The 13,112-nt window shown below is 48.1% G+C and overlaps 1 protein-coding gene across 4 annotated transcripts in view; it reads left to right on the top strand.

Moving 5' to 3' along the window:
- Nucleotides 1-13,112, top strand: part of MARCHF7 (membrane associated ring-CH-type finger 7) — a 227,258-nt gene that overhangs the window by 179,857 nt on the left and 34,289 nt on the right. The gene's annotated exons all lie outside the window — the stretch shown is intronic.

The raw sequence follows: 13,112 nt of genomic DNA, 5'->3' as shown, positions 1-13,112 counted from the left end.
GTAGTAAGCTGATTAGGTGCGTTGAGGCAAATATTAAGGCAACCTATGCATTACTATACTAAAGCTTAAACCTCAGACCTCTGAGAGCTTGAAGTGAAGATAATATTTTGCATTGAGTTAAAATGAAGAATAAATAACATGGTTGATCTGTTTAGGAAAGAGGGTTGACTCCTTAATCATCCATTGATTCTTTACTTGTACAAGGGTATTATGGAATGGGCTGATACTTTGGCCTGGATGGTGGTGCTTGCATATATCTGCGTTATTCCCCGAGCAAGTATCTGTATTACCAGCTTAGCACACACTTAAGCCAATAAGTTTTCTCATTGAGCCGCTATCCTATGACAGTAATTTCTGAAACTTTCACCTTTTGAACCAAGGACAAAGCCTGTTATTTTTCTTAACATTATTAAAAATGTTTTGTGCAGATTGTGAATAAACCACTTGCTGTTTTGGTGCATCATATGTTACTATAGAATGCTTGAAAGAAAGTGGCTCTGTATATACTGGACCAAAGTAAGGTACAGTGTGCAGAGTCCACAGTCCCAGGGGTTTGGCAGAGGCTAAAGTTAGATATAACCTTACTCTCTAAAGTGGTAGCTTGGTCGAGCGGTAAGGCAGTATTGGAGGTCAGTGTAAAGCATTTGTTGTACACACTGTCAGCAAATGGTCTCACACACTCAAGAACTGAACTCTAGGCCAATTGTTTGTATAACAATGTACAGTTCTCATTTGAGATAAAAAAATGTACAGTTTTATTTACGAACCAAAAGTAGGTATCAAAATATGCCTTTTCAGAATGAGATACTTTAGTTAAATACTTTTCAAATAGGCAATAGTCTTTTGAATAAAATTGCTACAGTTGCAACGGCCTGCACAATTTCAAACCCAATCTAACATTAAGCTCAATGGGAATTTCTAGTTAAATGCAATTAGTTACTTTATGGAATACTTTTCTAACCACAGGACTGGATCCTAGATTCAGTCCTGGGACATCTCCTGTAAACAATTGAGTAAAAGCGTTTTGGTTACAGTTGTGATTTTTAAGGAATATTATTGTGTTTTGAAAGTTGACAAACTTTTTCACATAGAATCACCAATGTTCTCCTATGGGAGGAAATTCACTTAGCAGGTAAGTAATGTTATCAGTACTTTTTCTTACTCGGTGTTGGATCCTGGATCCAGCACTGGTGTATCTCCTGTAAACAATTGAAAGAATTAGTTTGTCATACAGGCTATTTTTAAGAAATATTTGTAGTTTTAGGTATTAGACACTTAGAAGTTTTTCTGGTGAAAACCAGACATTGGTTTTCTATGGAGGAAAACTGAGTTAACAGTAAATCACGGTTATAATTACTTTTCAGGTTCAGTGCTGGGCTGAAAGATACAGCACTGGGATCTCTCCTGATAACAGGTGAGTAAATCTGAATTCCTTCGGCTGATATTAGATTAATATTTTAAAGTTTCAAAACTCCACACTTGAAAGAATTTCAAAGTGAAACCAGTCAATGTTACCCTATGGAAGAAGTGTGCTTTTGAGTAAGTACTCGACTGGCAGAGTTAAGGTTCTGGGCATAGACTCGGGTGTTTCCCAGGGTGAAGTAGGTACAGTTGTTACACCCTCAGCGGCACAGGGGCAGCCGGGTGCAGAGAGAGTAGGCCCAATGTTATCCTATGGAAGATAGAGGGCCTTCGGTTGGTGGCTTCTAACAGGCAGGCCACGCGGCTGTGGGAGCTGAGCTCCTGGTCACTTACACAGGGCAAGTGGGGAAGTAGAGTAGGGTTGTTGCTGCACTTCCAGCGGCACTCGGGCGGCTGGGTGCAGAGTGCTTTTGGACCTTCGGGCGCTCAATGGGCGACTTGGAAATCGAACAAAGGCTGCAGGCTCGGGACGGAGATTCTTCAGGTGCTACCCCCCCCACTTAGAGAGGTAAGTTGGGATCTTGGAGGATAGACACCCAGGAACTGGGCACAGGGGGCCATAGGGCGCCGGGTGCAAGGGTGTCTTTGGATGTCAGGAAATCTTACCCTCCGCTGGTCGCGGTTGGAGAGGTCCCTTGTTGTGAGGCTGCAGGTGTCAGGATCGTCGAGGAGCGTCTTTGGGCACTGGATTCCGGGTCAGTCGCCCGGGGGACGTCCTCGGGGTCTTTGTTCACCCAGACACGGGTCGGGCTCAGCGGGTGCAGTGTGCTGGATTTGCGGCCCCTGGCAGGCACCAGGGGTTGTTGCTGTTTGAGCAGAACCACTGCTCATGGGAGTCCCAGTCTGTAGATGAGCCAGGCAGGCAGGTCCTCCGGGGTGTTCGAGGTTGCTTTCCGCAGGAGACGCTGGGGTTGAGCAGGTTCAAGGATCAACAGGCCTGTAGGTTTCTGGGGCCAAGTCAGTTGGTGTCGTCCTCTTGTTAGCAGCTGTACGGCAGCTCTTGTTTTCAAATCTGGATCTGAGGAAGGAAGGTTCTGGGAAATCTAGGGGCGTTGCAGGTAGGGCAAGGGCAGGGACCAATGGGTCCCTCTCCTCTGGTGTCTACACCTCCTAGCCTGCTCCTCTCGTGTGGGAGGGGGCAGGGGCCTAGCTCTGATTGGGCAGGGCTCCCCATCCTCAAGATGGTGATAGCCAGGAGTTGTGCTTCACCTCGCCTCTCCCACTTGAGGGGTGGAGTTGGCACAGGCTGGCACACCCCCTTTCCTCACCTAGGGTTTCCCACCTGTCTTCCTGCCAGAGTGGGGGTCCAAACCAGTGGGGGGCAGTTGCGGAGTACAGCAATTGGTCTGGGGAAGCTCACAAAAGGTAGCATGCCTTTGAAGCTTCCCCAGCCCATCCTGGGGGAGGAGGCTTGGCACCTCGTCCCAGGATGTGCATTGTTTCAGGCCTCCGAGAGTGTCAAACTCTCGACCCAGGGTTCCAGAAACATGTCTGGTGGTGGCAGACTCTGTAGCCACGCAGTCAGGACACTGGGAGTTGGTTAGGTTTCAGGGGGCATCTCTAAGATGCCCTCTAGTGCATTTGGCATTAAATCCCACACTGGCATAAGTGTGGGTTTAATGTGCTGGAAAGTTTGATATCAAACTTCTCAGTCTTCAGTGTAGCCATCATGGTGCTGTGGAGTTCGTAATGACAACCTCCCAGCACCATATACTCTTAATGGCATCACTGCATTTACACTGCCCAGGAATGGCCCTGGGTACTGTAGGGTCACAGGGCGCATGCACCTGTTCCCACACCACTGGCATAGTGCACCAAGCTAAAGGGGTGACTAATGTATGCCAGGGCAGTGTGTTTGTGGGCATGTCGACTCTTTGTTTAGTTCTGCACCAGGACACTCAGCCTGCAAAGGCAGTGTGTGTCAGGGTACAGGGCCCCTAAGGGTGGCACAATAAATGCTGCAGCCCTTAGGGGTCTTCTATGGTCACAATGCCCTGGGTACCTAGGGTACCATTTACTAGGGACTGACATCTGGCCAGAGATGCCAATTGGGTTTTAGTTTCAATACATTTTTAGGGAAGGAACACAGGCACTGGGCACCTGATTGTCAGGAGCCCAAGGCACACTCAATCAAAGCACATCAGCAATTCAGCAAAAAGTGGGGGCATACATTGCAAGAAAGATGGCACTTTCCCACAATGCTAAATCATGTTATGGCATAAAACACTACCATTTAACATTTGTGGCCAACTCCACTGCTATTCACATCACAGATCCTTCCTCCAGTTTACTTTCAACCAGACTTGTGGGTCATCTACGGATTGAATCAGCTTCCAGTATCACACAGACACGTCATTTCGGGCAGGGGGCGCAAGACCATTTTAGATTCCCAGAACAAATTGCTCTCTTCCCCTTTTCCTTGGCATTTTGGCCCAGCTTAGTAGCTGATAATACTTACATTTACAAACAGAACCTTCTGCAATTTTAGCCAAGAGATTGGATCCGATTATTTAAAAAGTTGGCCCATCTAAGAATTCCTTTTTCTTTCATAGGTACTGTAAGGGAGTCTTGTAAGCAGGGTGGTGTGCCAGGTGACTTCTAAATAGGCGCAAAGTGGCTATAGTACGGTATCTGCAATACAACTCTTATTTAATGCCAGATTTTGCATGCCCCCTGGAGAATCTTAAGTCTCACTTTGTTAAAGTACTTAGGGTCACCAAATTTGAAGAGTAAAAAAAACTGGATATATTTGGTGGGCCAAATGTAAGTGCACGAAAAAGTGGTGGGAGGTCAGGAATATCTTTCAAGAGTTGCATGAATATTTTTTGGTGGAAAGCTCTGGTATTGGAGGAGGTCTGGGCTTGCTACACCGCCATTTTCCTTTTCTTCCTAAATTTTTATCCGGCAGTTCTGGGTTTTTATACCCCCATATAAAGCTTGAAACCAATTCTTGTACTTTTTTTATCCACTCCTTCTTGAATTCTAAGGGGATGGTGTTAAATAAGAAGGTGTATTTGGGTAGAATAGACAATTTTAAAAGGTTAGATTTGCCTGATACGGGTAAGGAATCCCAAAGCTGAAGTTGATTCTTTACTTTAGAAGTGACTAGATCGAAGTTAACTTTTGCTAATTCCTCCAAATTGTGGACCGCTTGGATCCCTAAATATCTGATATTTTGTCTAATTTGATTTCCCTGGTAGTTGGTATTACATTGCATGATTTCGTTTTTTTGTTGATTGACCGCATAACCAGATATTATGCTGGAACTCTCTAGCGTTTCCCATATAGCTGATATCGACAGATCAAAGTGGACCGTAAAAATCAAGTCATCGGCATAAAGCCCAATTTTCTTCCCTTATCCTCACTTTCTCACCTCTCCCCACTACCTTTCTCCCTCCTTTCTCTCCTCTCCTAATGTATTGCTGATTGTTTGATGTAATGTGTAACTGTTCTTTTTCTGTTATATTGTTGAACCACATTGTTGCACTTCCTTTCGTCTCTCCTGTAGTCTCCTCCAGCATTCTTCCTCTATCTGTGTCTCCTTCTCTCCCCTCTCAATGTATTGAGACAACTATTTTGTCTGATTCCCGATGGAGCTACCTGGTTTGGCCATAGGGGAGATGGGCCGCGGATTCCCTCCTTGGTTAGCACCTATCCAGGCGGTCTTTAGGCAGACTTCTTTTTCGTCTCTCCTTATGGTCTCTTCCCTTATCCTCCCTTTCTCACCTCCCCTGCCCCCCCACTACTTCTCTCTCCTTTCTCTCCTCTCCTAATTGTATTGCCTATTCTTTTTTTTTTTATGTCTTGTGTAATTGTTGAACTTTTTCTGTTACATTGTTAAGTCTCATGTAAAGCGCTCTGATACCTTCGGGTCTAGCCAGCGCTATATAAAACTCTTTAAATAAACCAAGCTGCCAGTTAATATGGTTCAAAACCTGGTTGCTCTATCCTCTATCAGCAAATGTCGAGCTTCAACTAAGGAAAACAGTATTTTTACCTTGGTCTTGTAGGTTTACTTATACACAGACACTTGTTTTTTTACCCCAATAGATTTTTTTTTTTTCTTTAGCTCGCCAGTATAAACTTGAAATAGTATTCTGCTGTGGAGACTGTCTTCTCCTCCCACTGCAAAGGTACACATCTTCTCCACTTTAATTGTTGCCTTGGTTAAATTGATTCCAATTCCGGAGTGTAGGTAAGTAGCCCTTTTTTGACATGGTCACTCTCACTTCTTGCCTGGTAACTGATGTGAATTGAACTGGAAGAATACAGGGTTCCTGCCAACCAGGTCCCCAGTGCCAGAGTTCTGTACCACAACTGTACAATTGTTACCCCAATTGGCGAAACCTTTAGCACCCTCTGTAAGACTCTAGTAAATGGTACCCCTGGTGTTCGAGGCATGTGGGCTGCTGAATTAATATCTGTGCATAGATCGCCGCCTAGTGTTGGGTCCGGATGATCGCACATTGTTGTCCTGGAAGAGTCTTCGAAGTATCACGAGATAGTGTCTCCTCCCCTGGACTACAGTGCGCATGGGCATCGACTCCATCCTCAGATTGTTTTTTTCCGCCATTGGGTTCGGATGCATATTGGTTCACTCTAGTCGGAATCGATATAAAAGTTTCTTAAGGCCAAAAGGCCTTTAGTTTTTTCGTCAGTATTATCTTGCGATCGGTGCCCAGTTCTGTTCCAGCTCAGTTCCCGAGCCAGATATCCAGGAGAGCTGCGTGCTTTCCGGCGCTTAAGGCCCGGTCGACGCCAGAGGCCTAATCGACGACCCATCATGGAACGGAGCCCGTTCAAGAGATGTCCCGTGTGCAACTCCAAATATCCCCACATCGACGTCCACCCGGTGTGCAAGTGTCTGTCGCCGGATCATGATGAAGCCAGCTGCATGGCTTGTTCCCGTTTTCGATCCAAGACGCTTCTGCATCGGCGCGCTGCACGCAAGGAAGCCCAGCAGACTGCACTGGAGCCAGTGGACATCTTCGATGCCGGGGATGATGAAGGAGCAGACCGGGAGGTTCGAGAGAACCTGTCTAATCCTGCGTCTGAGGTCGACTCCAACTACGACGCTGATGTTGAGATGCTCGAAGTGGAAGACTTTGTCGACTAGGTAGGAGATAACGATGGGGCCTTTGGGGCCATGGAAGATAGCTCGAGCGAGGAGCTATGCCCACAAACTGACACTGGGGCCGAAACGCTTCATAAGGCTCAGGTCGAGGGATCGCCACTAGGCCTTACCCAAGATCTTCCATTAAGTTCTACGGCCCCGCCTCCGTGCTCGGCTTCAGACATGTCTAAGGAGCCGCAAACAGCGAAATCGAAACCGAAAGCTCCGGTATCGACGCAACCAAAAGCACTGGTGCCTACATCGAAACCGAAAGTGCGTATTGCTTTGGTCGGCTCGAAGGCCTCGGACCTGTCTGCACCGACTAAGCAGAAGAGCGTTATCAATCCGCAGAAAACGCTGAAGGGCGTCGAGACGAAGTCTAGCACGCTGAAGACCAAGGTCAAGGCAGTCGACCCAAACAAATCGGCGCCGAAGGCAGTCAACGCCGACAAAGGACTCGGTGATCCAAAGGTTCTCCAGCCTCTGCGTCGGCCGGACAAGGCCAAGAGCGGAACAACCCCCGAGTCAACGACTGGTGGTGCCTCGAAGGATTCCGTCGAGTCGACGCAGCTGTCCGCCTCCTCCTCGAAGCAGGTGGCAGACTCCCTGAAGCGCATCAAAGACAAAGATTCGGGGGTCGGGCCTAAGGATCCTCCACCTTCGAAGCCTGCCGATAAACCTCAGTAGACGTTGGCACCCATCCACTTCACGCTGCCACCGAAAGTGCTGCCGAAGGCTTTCGTCCCTAAAATGGCCGTCGACGTGCCCAAGAAGGTGTCCACGGTGCCGAAGCCCACACCTGTGGTCCCGGCCGCAAAGCATTGACCATCCTCGTTGGAAGAGCAACAGGAACAGTTTATCGATGCCGAGACAGGCAGACTTTCTCTTTATAAGAGAAAAATTCGCCTCGGAACAGCCAATGGAGTCCTACAAAATACCACTAAAAAAGAAGAGGGATTCTACTTCAACACCTGTTCTTGTAGAACCTGTATCTCCACGTGGCCATGATGTCTCACCCACTTATTCAGATGTGGACACTGGGGAAGGTGATAATGACGAATACAGCTATCATGTGGACACTGATCCAGATGATACAAATGAACCCTGGGCAGATGCTGCTGACCCAGGTGATCCACACACTGCCCCAGACACTCGTGTATGCTGTAAAAACGTCGCCTACTGAGGATTCAGCAGCGTTTAATGCCCTCATTGAAAGGGCGGCTAAAAATCATGACGTCCAGCTCCATGCTGACCCCATTGAAGTAGACTTTCTTTTCGACACCTTTTCCACCTCAGAGAGGACTGTCAAGACTCTGCCTATGTTGAAGGGTGTCTTGAAACATGCGGGGGAAATCTTTAAGGAGCCTACAAGAGCCAGGGTGATAAACCCCAGGATTGAAAAAAAGTACAAACCGGCGCAGGAGACCCTACTTACATTAAGGGACAGTTGCAGTTGGACGCTCTTGTTGTTTCTAATGCCCGCAAGAGGGCTAATTCACAAATAACGGGTGATGCTCCTCCCCCAGATAAAGAATCTAAGGTGTTCGAGGCATCAGGGAAAAGGGTGGCAGCTCAAGTGGCCAATATCTGGCGCATTTCAAACACTCAGGCACTCTTAGCCAGGTATGACAGGGCCCATTACGACACACTTGAGACCCTGTTACATCACCTACCAGATGAATATAAAGAGGCAGCGGAGATGCTCATCCAGGAAGGGAAACTCATTTCAAATGCTTCAATCAAATGTGCACTGGACGCAGCAGACACCGCGGCCAGAGCTGTCAACACTAGTGTCATGTTGAGGCGACATGCCTGGCTCAGAATCTCCGGGTTCAAGCCAGAGATACAGACCACCATTCCAAATCAGACGGTAAACCCTGATCATCTATTTGGCCCAGAGGTGGACACCACCTTGGAGAAAATCAAGAAAGACAATGACTGCGAAGTCTATGGGGGCTCTACAGTCGCAGCAGTTCAGGGTTGGTTCTTTTCGTCGCTCAAGCAATAGAGGTGTTTCCAGAGGCCAGCTGTCCCTAGACACACAGTACTATAAAACTGGCGCGCAAACCACATACACCAAACAAGGTAGAGGTGGATATCGTGGAAACAGTGCCAAGGGCAGAGGTCGTGGAAACAACAACTCCAGATCCTCCGCCACTAACAGTGACGCCATGTCACTGCCCCCCGACCACGCAACACCCGTCGGTGTGAGACTTCAACAGTTCTGCCGGTCTGGAAGTCCATCACCACAGACAGGTTGGTCACACAGCTTATCCAGTACGGTTATTGTCTGGAGTTAACATCCACTCCACCCAACATACCCCCAAGACGCCGCCCTATGTCTGCACTTATTGCAGCAGGAGGTACTCGTCATGCTGCAAAAAGGGGCAATCTAGCTCGTGCCTTGGAAGAAAGAGACACAGAAGTTTACTCACTGTACTTCTTGATACCAAAAAAGGACGGGTCCCTCAGACCCATACTGGACCTCAGACCCCTCAATCAGTACATTCTGTCGGAGCACTTTCACATGCTAACATTGCAGCAAGTCCTACCGTTGCTAAGTCAGGGAGATTTTCTCGCAACATTAGATCTGAAGGATGCGTATTTTCATATTCCGCTGCACCCGTCACACAGAAAATACCTCAGGTTCACCATCCAAAATCAACATTACCAGTTCAAGGTTCTGCCTTTCGGAGTCACCATGGCACCCAGGGTGTTTACAAAGTGCCTGGCGACAGTGGCGGCACACCTATGGAGACAGAACATTCACGTCTACCCTTATCTGGACGACTGGCTAATCCAGGCAAAGTCTGCCCAACAGTGTGCCGCCCACATGTCCCACACCATTCACTTCACGATCTGGGATTCTCACTCAATTACCCAAAGTCCCACCTGCAACCCGCCCACATACAGCAGTATCTGGGTGCGACGATAAACACTCTGGCAGCCAAATTCAGTGAGGGTCAGCAGCATTCAATCGCTGATGCAGAAATTCAGACCTCAACACTCTCTTCCAGCACTGGTGTTCATGCAGTTGATAGGCATGATGGCCTCCTGCATCTTCATAGTCCCGCACGCGAGACTACATATGCGTCCGCTTCAGGAGTGCTTAGCACGTCAGTGGAATCAGGCTCACGGACAGTTGAGAGACCTAGTGTTGGTAACCGGTCGTGCATACAACTCTCTGCATTGGTGGAATCCACGAAACCTTTGCAAGGGACGACCGTTCCATGAACCTGTGCCACAGATCATTCTGACGACGGACGCATCTCTCCAGGGTTGGGGAGCTCATGTACTCAACTACACTGTGCAGGGACTATGGACAGCACAGCAGAGGAAGATGCACATCAACGTTCAAGAACTGATGGCCATCTTCATGGCGATGAAAGCGTTAGAAGTACATCTGTGCAACAAGGTCGTGTTGATCCAGACGGACAACATGACGGCCATGTACAATATCCAGAAGCAGGGAGGTACACACTTTCCACATTTGTCTCATCTGGCTCAGAGCATGTGGAAGTAGGCCATTCAAAGGAATATCTTTCTCATGGCGGAACACCTCCCGGGCAAGGACAATCAGATGGCGGGCCTGCTCAGCAGGTACAGCCACCAAATGCAAGAGGGGAGATACATCCATCAGTACTCCACCCGTACTTCCAAAGGTGAGGTCATCCAGTGATAGACCTGTTCGCCACAAAGGAGAACGCCAAATGCCGAAGCTTTGCCGCCAGGTTTCCACACCGACAGTCGCAGGGCAATGCGATATGGATGAACTGGTCAGGCAAATTTGCGTATGCTTTTCCCCCAGCACCTCTAATACCGCTGGTGGCACGCAAGCTGAAGCAACACTCGATGACTCTCATCCTGGTTGCTCCAAAGTGGGCATGCCAACCATGGTACACCACGTTTCTGGAACTATCCGTGGTACCGCATCAAAGGCTGCGCCTCACACCCAAGCTTTTGACGCAGAGCCATGGCGACATTCAGCATCCAGATCCGCAACAGCTCAACCTGGCGATCTGGCTCCTAAGGTCTTAGAATTTGGCTACCTCAACTTACCTCCTGACTGTATGGACATAATCAGGGAGGCAAGGAAGCCCACCACCAGAGCATGCTATGCGGCGAAATGGAAGCGGTTTGTCATTTATTGTGCAGACCACAACATCAACCCGCTAGACGCCTCTATTCAAAACATCATTTATCTCTTACATCTATACAAATGTAATCTCGCCTATGCTTCCATTCGCATACATTTATCTGCAATGGCGTCTTCTCTCCAAAACAGGCAGCACCTCTCTTTTCAGAGCACCTGCCATCAAAGCCTTTCTGGAAGGACTCAAACGAGTCATTCCTCCACGGACCCCACCAGCTCCCGAATGGAACCTAAATGTGGTCCTCACGAGACTAATGGGTCCCCCTTTCGAGCCACTGCATTCCTGCGAGATTCAGTTCTTGACATGGAAAGTGGCTTTCCTAATAGCGATTACGTCGCTACGACGAGTTAGTGAACTCCAGGCACTAACTATCCAAGAGCCATTTATACAGATTCATTCCAACAGAGTGGTGCTTCGCACTAACCCTAAGTTCCTTACTAAGGGGGTTTCTCAGTTCCATGTCAACCAGACTATAGAACTACCTGTGTTCTTCCAAAATCCAGAGTCATTTGCGGAGAGAATGCTCCACACGCTTGACGTCAAAAGCCTTGATGTACTACATTGATAGGACCAAAGATTTTCGGAAGACAAAACAACTGTTTGTTGCCTTTTCGCCACAACACAAAGGCAACCCCATTTCCTAGGCTGGTATAGCCAGGTGGTTCGTTAAGTGTATTCAGATCTTCTATCAAAAAGCCAAGCGCACTCTAATGATTCCCCCGCGGGCCCACTCCACCCGGAAGCTGGGGGCCTCCATGGCTTTCCTTGGAAATATTCCTTCAGAAGACATATGTAGAGCAGCCACATGGTCTACCACACACATTTACAAAACACTACTGTGTGGATGTGCACTCCAAACAGCAGGCAGCTGTAGGGCAGACTGTTCTAAAAAAACTTTTCCAAACTGCTGCAGCTGGCACAGGCGGCCGCCGCTAATGGAGGGACTGCTATGCATTCCTTTGCACAGATATGAATTCTGCAGCCCACATGCCTTGAGCCGAATATGCTACTTACCAGTATGCATCTGTTCTTGGCATGTAGGGCTGCTGACATTCATATCGCCCGCCCTCCTCCCCGGCGCCTGTAGCGGCTGCAGCACTCACAAATACTTCTAGCATGGTCATCATTTACACAGTTTCACTCCATCTTTGCCACAATGGCTAAAAACAATCTGAGGATGGAGTCGATACCCATGCGCACTGTAGTCCAGGGGAGGAGCCACATATCTCGTGATACTTCGAAGACTTCCAGGACAACAATGTGCGATCATCCGGACCCAACACTAGGCGGCGATCTATGCACAGATATGAATGTCAGCAGCCCTACATGCCAAGAACAGATGCATACTGGTAAGTAGCATATTCGACTTACAGACTGAGGTACTCAAAAAGGGTCCCTAAGGGCAGCAGCACACATTGTGCCACCCGTTAGGACCCATCAACAAGCACATGCAAGGCTACTAGGGCAGGCTGTGTCTTGGTTCAGACAAGTGTGCCATGTCCTCTGAGACAGCATGTAATATTTATAAGTTACCCCTACAGCAAGCCTGACATCCCCGAGGCAGGGTGCTTTGTATTACACGTGTGGGCATACCTGCATGAGTAGATATGCCCCAGTGCTGGGCATTACTATTTCTTCCAGTGGAAGTGGACAGGGAAGCCATTTTGAACAACAAAAAGGTGTACAGAGTTCCCCCGGGAGAGCTTAAGAAATTTGGCTCAACCTGTAATTCTCTCTCATAATACCTAGACAAAGGATGAAGAAAGGGTCTCAAGTGTGCAGTGTCGACCCATATTCCAGAATGAAAAGGTACCTCACACAGGCTATCAACAGGACCACAACTGTAGCCCCAGTCGATAGTTGTTCAGCCTCATCATCGGTGCCTTGCTCCTTCGGCGGGCTGGCGGTGCAATGCCCGTCGGGCAGCGATGAAAGCTGCACTTTTAGTGGAGATCTTTAATTCTGGGCCAGCGGGTGTGTGCGTGTGAGGGGCCAGTGGGAGTGTAATAGTGAGCGTGGTGGTGAGTTTAAAAGAAGTCAGGGAAGTCCTGTTGGTGGACAATTTATTGGTCAGGCTTCCTGCTTCAGTAAAATGAAAAAGGGGTACTAGGGGGTGGCAAGTAATGGGACCAACCCGTATTCAACCCTTTGTGTGCAAGTAGTGGTCAACATGTTTCACGCCCTAAGGGCGATTCATCAGGACCTGGGTGCTCATAAATTACTTGGTTCCTTAAAAATTAATTAGGACACCAGTATACGACCTGAATTAGTGTCGTATCGTAATGGTTCCACAGAGGGGACTTTCTGGAACTGAAAAAGAGAAGAGAAACAACAGTATAAACACATGTCATGCCTCCTTGGCAGTCAATTGCTAGTGACTTATTTACTGTGTTTATTTGTGTGCATGCCATTTTGAAACAAGT

The sequence above is a fragment of the Lissotriton vulgaris genome, chromosome 2_1 (assembly GCF_964263255.1).
Source record: "Lissotriton vulgaris chromosome 2_1, aLisVul1.2, whole genome shotgun sequence".
Lineage (NCBI taxonomy): Eukaryota > Metazoa > Chordata > Amphibia > Caudata > Salamandridae > Lissotriton > Lissotriton vulgaris.
Note: the sequence above shows the minus strand (reverse complement) of the source record. Positions and strands in the feature narration are given on the sequence as shown.